Raw genomic sequence first — 7,987 nt, forward strand, 5'->3', positions numbered from 1 at the left:
CTAAAGTGATGATTTCCAAGAGCCACGGATCCGATGAAATTCTGCTGACGCTTGCGTATACAGCAACGACCGGTTTTAATATCAGAATGTCATTTCGTCGTTCTAAGTCAAGATAGCTTACAACAGTGATCGCCAAAAGCTGTGTCGCGACACATGCCCCTGCCTCCACTCTAGCGTAACCATGGCATCATACCCCCACCCTCTGTTTACAGCCTTCACTTCGATATAAGTAAAGACATTTATCGGCAGCGGACCTAGGCTACGCATGTAATGTTACAAGTGTGTTGGATAATATGTTTCGATGTCTTTTCCAAAACAGATAATATGTAAAAACTTAATTTTAAGGAGCATGGGAGGAAAAGTATCTCTTTTGTACAGATAGCAAAAATATGAGATACTTAATTTGTTGTAAAATTTTAAATGAAGTATAAAAGAACAATGTACGTTGTCATTATTCTTCTTGTTATGAAGACTACCACGCCCTTACCTATAAGTTGAATATTTAATTAATAAACGAACAATAAAAAGTATCGGCTTCTATGTATTAATCGGAGAAAAATACTTCGACTTTTTTTCGACATATGTAGTGTAATTTGAATATTTCACTAATAAACAAACAATAGAAAGTATCGGCTTCTGTGTATTAATCGGAGAAAAATACTTCGACTTTTTTTCGACATATGTAGTGTAATTTGAATATTTCACTAATAAACAAACAATAGAAAGTATCGGCTTCTGTGTATTAATCGGAGAAAAATACTTCGACTTTTTTTCGACGTATGTAGTGTAATTTGAATATTTCACTAATAAACAAACAATAGAAAGTATCGGCTTCTGTGTATTAATCGGAGAAAAATACTTCGACTTTTTTTCGACATATGTAGTGCAATTTGAATATTTCACTAATAAACAAACAATAGAAAGTATCGGCTTCTGTGTATTAATCGGAGAAAAATACTTCGACTTTTTTTCGACATATGTAGTGTAATTTGAATATTTCACTAATAAACAAACAATAGAAAGTATCGGCTTCTGTGTATTAATCGGAGAAAAATACTTCGACTTTTTTTCGACATATGTAGTGCAATTTGAATATTTCACTAATAAACAAACAATAGAAAGTATCGGCTTCTGTGTATTAATCGGAGAAAAATACTTCGACTTTTTTTCGACATATGTAGTGTAATTTGAATATTTCACTAATAAAAAAACAATAGGAAGTATCGGCTTCTGTGTATTAATCGGAGAAAAATACTTCGACTTTTTTTCGACATATGTAGTGCAATTTGAATATTTCACTAATAAACAAACAATAGAAAGTATCGGCTTCTGTGTATTAATCGGAGAAAAATACTTCGACTTTTTTTCGACATATGTAGTGTAATTTGAATATTTCACTAATAAACAAACAATAGGAAGTATCGGCTTCTGTGTATTAATCGGAGAAAAATACTTCGACTTTTTTTCGACATATGTAGTGTAATTTGAATATTTCACTAATAAACAAACAATAGGAAGTATCGGCTTCTGTGTATTAATCGGAGAAAAATACTTCGACTTTTTTTCGACATATGTAGTGTAATTTGAATATTTCACTAATAAACAAACAATAGGAAGTATCGGCTTCTGTGTATTAATCGGAGAAAAATACTTCGACTTTTTTTCGACATATGTAGTGTAATTTGAATATTTCTCTAATAAACAAACAATAGAAAGTATCGGCTTCTGTGTATTAATCGGAGAAAAATACTTCGACTTTTTTTCGACATATGTAGTGTAATTTGAATATTTCTCTAATAAACAAACAATAGAAAGTATCGGCTTCTGTGTATTAATCGGAGAAAAATACTTCGACTTTTTTTCGACATATGTAGTGTAATTTGAATATTTCACTAATAAACAAACAATAGAAAGTATCGGCTTCTGTGTATTAATCGGAGAAAAATACTTCGACTTTTTTTCGACATATGTAGTGTATTTTGAATATTTCACTAATAAACAAACAATAGAAAGTATCGGCTTCTGTGTATTAATCGGAGAAAAATACTTCGACTTTTTTTCGACATATGTAGTGTATTTTGAATATTTCACTAATAAACAAACAATAGAAAGTATCGGCTTCTGTGTATTAATCGGAGAAAAATACTTCGACTTTTTTTCGACATATGTAGTGTATTTTGAATATTTCACTAATAAACAAACAATAGAAAGTATCGGCTTCTATGTCTAAAGATACGTTTTCCTCGGTGCGACTATTGCGATGATCGTTCAACGATGATCGTGCAACGATAATCGTTGAGCACTATTTCTTTGTATTTTCTATGGAGCTGTTTTCCTCCGAGCGACTCTAGAAAATACAAAGAAATAGTGCTCAACGATTATCGTTGCACGATCATCGTTGAATGATCATCGCAATAGTCGCACCGAGGAAAACGTACCTTTAATCGGGGTAAAATACTTCGACGTTTTTCTGAAGTATGTAGTGTACTTTACATACAACTTCGTGACCAGCTTGGTATGTTTTTCTAATTTCAAATATCTGCTGATGTAAAGTAGGCCTACACGTTCTTTTTATGATAAATAAGAAAATATATTTTATTTTATTAATAATACAAAAATAATGAATAGGAGGATAAAAAGTTAACACGGAAGAAAGTGTGTGTACGTAATTAATAAGTAGAAGAATATTATATTGTTTTTGTTTTTTGGTCACAGTCCGTCTTTGCACTGTTATTCACTGCATTACTTGAGGTGATACACACTCCACCCCTCTCCCTGCGATAGTGGTGTGCGGGTTGCATTTCTATTACGTCACAATCTCGTGGTTTTTGGCAACCATTGGCTTACAACATGGGTCTAGCTAGCAGTTATATGTTTGTTGCAACATGAGGCAGATGTAGAGGAAATTGTAATAATATATCGATGTAGCCTAAATGCATTTCGTCTCATTTTCAACACTGATATTTTAAATCAGAGATGTAAAAATGTGATTCACGGAGTGATTTCCCCTCATTTTAAGTAGCGGATTCCTATGTAATTAAATATTCTTTTTGCGTGTGATAAAACACTGTTAACAAAGTTAAAAATTCCGAACATGAAGTTTAAAGTTTAAAACTCGAATTTTATTTCACATAAAAACAAATATTTTCACAAAAAAAATTACGTAAATACATATTTTCAGGAAATTATTATAAACACATAAATCTTGAAGTTTTTTTACTTAAATAATTTTTTACAAGAACTTTTAAATATTTTAAAACTAAATCAATTATATCACTCACAAGTACGTTATCCTTTTTTAAGAATTCTTGGTTGCTTCGTGTTTTTAAGCGCTGTGTGGTGTATCCATGATCCTTTTTTGTAATAATATCGCCTCAAGTTCTGAGAACTGCCAGGCAGCATATCAGTGTTATTATTAGAGAATAAATTAACATGGACAAGGAGGAGATATCTTGTAACACAAAATTAAGAATGTTTATTGTTGCTGAAGATGATTTCATTCCACGCTTTGTTTGTGAAACACAACAGACAAGAGCTGGGTATGAACATTATTTAATTTAAACAAATCTCTCGCCTCTCACTCATGTCTATCAAGTAAGGCAATATATCTTGTTGTGATTCCCTGTTATTGGGCTTCGTCAATCGATATCCTTCAAGCTATACTGAAAGATGGTTATTTAAAAAACGATTTGGTTTTCCTATTAACAAATTTAAGCTTTATGTGTGACACCATAAAAAAACTCGAAACATCCAAAAACCTGTTGTCTGAATCAGGGAGATGCGTGCCGTGGAAATTAAACTAGACTCGCTACCAGGTTCAGAAGCACAATTACTAAGGGACAAATTTCAGAATGTGTTTGGGAAAAACAGTAAATATAAAAAATGTGTAAAGTTGCTCAAGTATTGGAGGATGTGCCTGTAGGTGAAATTGACGTTATTCAGAGATAATCGGCATGCATTTGTGATGGAGAATTTGGAGATGACCTTTGTTGTTCACTGCAATTCTCGGCCAACTACTAGCACTCAAGTGTGGTTGGTGAGTACCTAGTAACATTTTTTTTCAAGCTAAGTAAGGTATTTTTGCCATATTAAAAAAAATATATATTTTTTTTATTTTTAGCAAATATTTTCGTACTTTTCAGCACATAAAAAATAAACATATTTAATTTTTTAGCACATAAAAATCCGCTCCCTACTCATTACCTCCTCCTACCGATTTAGGTGCTCGCGATGGATTTGAGGGAGGATCGCGTGGCTTTGATATAAACAACCCCTCTCTCAGCGTCTTATCAGTTCAGTAGGCTAGTACAAATCTCGGATTTTATCTCTGCCGGCGGACGACGTCATAGTTTGCAGTGGAGAGGACGACATAAAGCAGCGGTTGTACTAGTCCGTGAAAAAAAGTTCGCCCAAATGCTTAATCCTCAGCACCTAAGTATTTAGTTTCCCTACGGTCGATGCACACGTTTCCAATGCGTAAAATTCGTGCACTGTCCTCCTTATTATGCAGTGATCAAAATCGTCCAAGTTCGTAATAGTCTTACGACGTTCGCGATTTTTATCTGGTGTTGTGAACGAACTGGGTTCTCCTTTCTCAATGGAGGTAAAGGATAGGGAGGGCCCATGTAAAGCAATCGGTGTAATGGTGCGCATGGAAGCTGAAGGGATTTCAGTTGACTGCAGTTGAAATGATTTTGCTCCTTAAAAAAAAAAAAACATAAAAATTAGTATTTTAATCACGTGCAATGTCCTTAATGTGATATAAAATTATAGTGATGATCACGTAAGAGTAGTTCCTAAAAGGCAGATTTGGCCGTCTCTTCAGTGTTGCCAACTAATACCAGATATCACCAAAGAGAGTAAAATCACAGTCCCATGTATAATAATAATAATACTAATAATAATAATAATAATAATAATAATAATAATAATAATAATAATAATAATAATAATAATCTATTATTGCTTATTTACTTACTACATTTCATCTTTATGTTGGGAGGTGTTTTCTAAATGATTCAATAATTTGTGAAAGAGTAGGCCTATATTTTCTTCCTGGACCTCCCACACATTATGTTAGAAATTAGTAATTTAATGTCATCTAATATTAAAATATATTTTGCCTGACAACTTTAAATTCATTGTTTTGACTAAACAGTTTACGATTCAGGAGACCTAACCTAAAAATACATGTTGTTTGATCACGTGAACTGATTAGTACAAACTCTGAAAACCGAATGCCACTTTGAAATGTGTGCTTAAGAATACTTACGTATTCATAATAATTTTGCCATTCTAGTTATAATTGCTGTCTCTATGCGCATTTTCTATCGATTACCCAAGTGCATGTATCACAGAGTATGTCGTATTTATTTACACTTATCTTACTATAATCTTGAATTGTAACCACAACTCAACGCAACGCATAGAATAACTAGTTTGTATTAATATAATACTAATATTAATTAATTATTAGTATGTTCGAATTTCACTAGCTTCCAGTAATCGGCTCTGAAATCTAGAACAATTTGAATTTTCAAAATTTGCACTACCGATAACAGCTGTTCCTGCTGCCAACATAACAGTTGGAAAATCACTACCAGTTGTAGTATTCCTAAGTATCGAAATTCGAAAGTTGGCAAAAGAAAATTCAACCTTCAAACTAGAAAATCACCATAATCCACTAGCATATGTAGTAATGATAGAAAAATGGCGAGGTTTCACTCTTAGGGTATTAAGTAAGCTGATACGGACTATAAATAATATTAACGTATTTTATTATATAACATACAATTTATAACATATTATATCACGTCATAACCATAATACTAGCTGGCCACTATGATGGACGCACAGTTCCTAAAGGTTAAAGTTCGAAGGTGACATCTGTAACAGGCGTCTATTCGAGGAAGTGTTGCCAGCATTAAAATGAACCTAACAGCTAGAAAATCACTAAATTTAAGCAGATGATCAAGTAATGGGGTAAAAATGTTAAAGTTGCAAAATACTATCTCACATTACATTGTACCCACTATAAGTGAATGGAAAACTAACAGAAATGTTAAAAGTGTTCCTATGTCGATATCTGTGTCCGGGGAAATTGTGAAAATCTGGTAACCTTATTCTAATGCTAACCGAGATTTAATTTAATTCAGATCTGTCATTTGCCGAAATAAGCGCAGCTTGTGAGTCACTAAACACTCTAACGCTACATTTTTGTTGCTACATCATTCACAGCCATTTGAATAGAGAGTAATTCAACCTGAAGATTGAACATTTTAAACAGCGTCCTTAAGTTACCAAAAACATAATATAATCCTTTCAAAACAGTTAAATATTTGACAATCCTCAATCCGTCTTGATCAAGACTTTTAAAGCCTCAAATCAGCTGTTTTGCTTAATGTTCAAATGACGTCAATTTAACGTCATTATTTCTTATTACGCTCCGATTACTTTCACCGATGAGAAATGCCGACTGTATGTCTATAAGGTTTATATTTGTGGTACATTACTATCCCCGCAGTAGCCGTGATCGTCTAGTGGTTAGGACATTGCGTTGTGGCCGCAATAACCCAGGTTCGAATCCTGGTCACGGCAGTGGTGAAACACTGTCACGCGCAGGGGTTATTTTATTAATCATACAGTAGAAGTATTCCAACTGAACTTTAGGTTAAAAGCAGTCACTGGAGCAAATGATGAAATTGCTTCCCGTTATTTATCGTATTGTAATGCCCGTGGAATTGATGTAAGACTTAATGAAATAACTAAGACAAGTAAGAAATTTTAAATTTTCTAAATCATTGCTACTAGCGGTACGGGAACAAGAATTTTCACGAATCTTGTTGTGTAGAATGCAATTGCCATCAAAATTTTCATATTTCATAATGTTTTGGTAAAATTTCATATTTTGTAAAAATCTTCATGTTTTTCATATTTTGCACGAATTTTCCTCTTCATTAACATTTCCGTGTAGCACTAAAGTGATGATTTCCGAGAGCCACAGATCCGATGAAATTCTGTTGACGCTTGCGATACAGCAACGACCGGTTTTAATATCAGAATGTCATTTCGTCGTTCTAAGTCAAGATTTCTTACAATGTGGGCCTAGCTAGCAGTTTAATTTAATTCAGATCTGTCATTTGCCGAAATAAGCGCAGCTTGTGAGTCACTAAACACTAGAACGCTACGTTTTTTGTCGCTACACCATTCACAGCCATTTGAATAGCGAGTAAATTCAACCTGAAGATGGAACATTTTAAACAGCGTTCTTAAGAAGCAAAAACATAATATAATCCTTTCAAAACAGTTAATTATTTGACAATCCTCAACGCGTCTTGATCAAGACTTGTGAAGCCTCAAATCAGCTGTTTTTCTTAATGTTCAAATGACATCAATTTAACGTCATTATTTCTTATTACGCTCTGATTATTTTCACCGATGAGAAATGCCGACTGTATGTCTATAAGGTTTATATTTGTGGTATATTACTATCCCCGCAGTAGCCGTGATCGTCTAGTGGTTAGGACATTGCGTTGTGGCCGCAATAACCCAGGTTCGAATCCTGGTCACGGCAGTGGTGAAACACTGTCACGCGCGGGGATTATTTTGTTAATCACATAGTAGATGTATTCCAATTGAAGTTTATGTTAAGAGCAGTACAGCAGCAAGAGATGAAATTGCTTCCCGTTATTTATTGCATTGTAATGCCCATGGAATTTATTTAAATAATTACATGACAATGAAAGAGAAGTAGAAAATCTCAAATTTTCTAAAACATTGCTGCTGCCGCTATGGGAACAAGAATTTACACGAGTCACTTGTAGAATGCAATTAATACCAAAATTTTCATATTTCATAATAATTTGGTAAAATTTTCATATTTCGTAAAAAATCTTCATATTTTTCATATTTTGCACGATTTTCTCTCTTCATTGATGTTTCTATATAGGACTAAAGTGGTGGTTTCCAAGAGCCACGAATCCGATGC

At 33.4% G+C, this 7,987-nt stretch overlaps 2 non-coding genes across 2 annotated transcripts; both read left to right on the plus strand.

The window, feature by feature from the left end:
• Positions 1-6,525: 6,525 nt before the first annotated feature.
• TRNAH-GUG (transfer RNA histidin (anticodon GUG)) lies at positions 6,526-6,597 on the plus strand. Its single transcript has one exon. It is a non-coding gene; the product is annotated as a tRNA-His (tRNA).
• Positions 6,598-7,501: 904 nt separating this feature from the next.
• Positions 7,502-7,573, plus strand: TRNAH-GUG (transfer RNA histidin (anticodon GUG)). Its single transcript has one exon. It is a non-coding gene; the product is annotated as a tRNA-His (tRNA).
• The last annotated feature ends 414 nt before the right edge of the window (positions 7,574-7,987 follow it).

The sequence above is a fragment of the Periplaneta americana genome, chromosome 7, assembly GCF_040183065.1.
Source record: "Periplaneta americana isolate PAMFEO1 chromosome 7, P.americana_PAMFEO1_priV1, whole genome shotgun sequence".
NCBI classification, from domain to species: Eukaryota; Metazoa; Arthropoda; class Insecta; order Blattodea; family Blattidae; genus Periplaneta; species Periplaneta americana.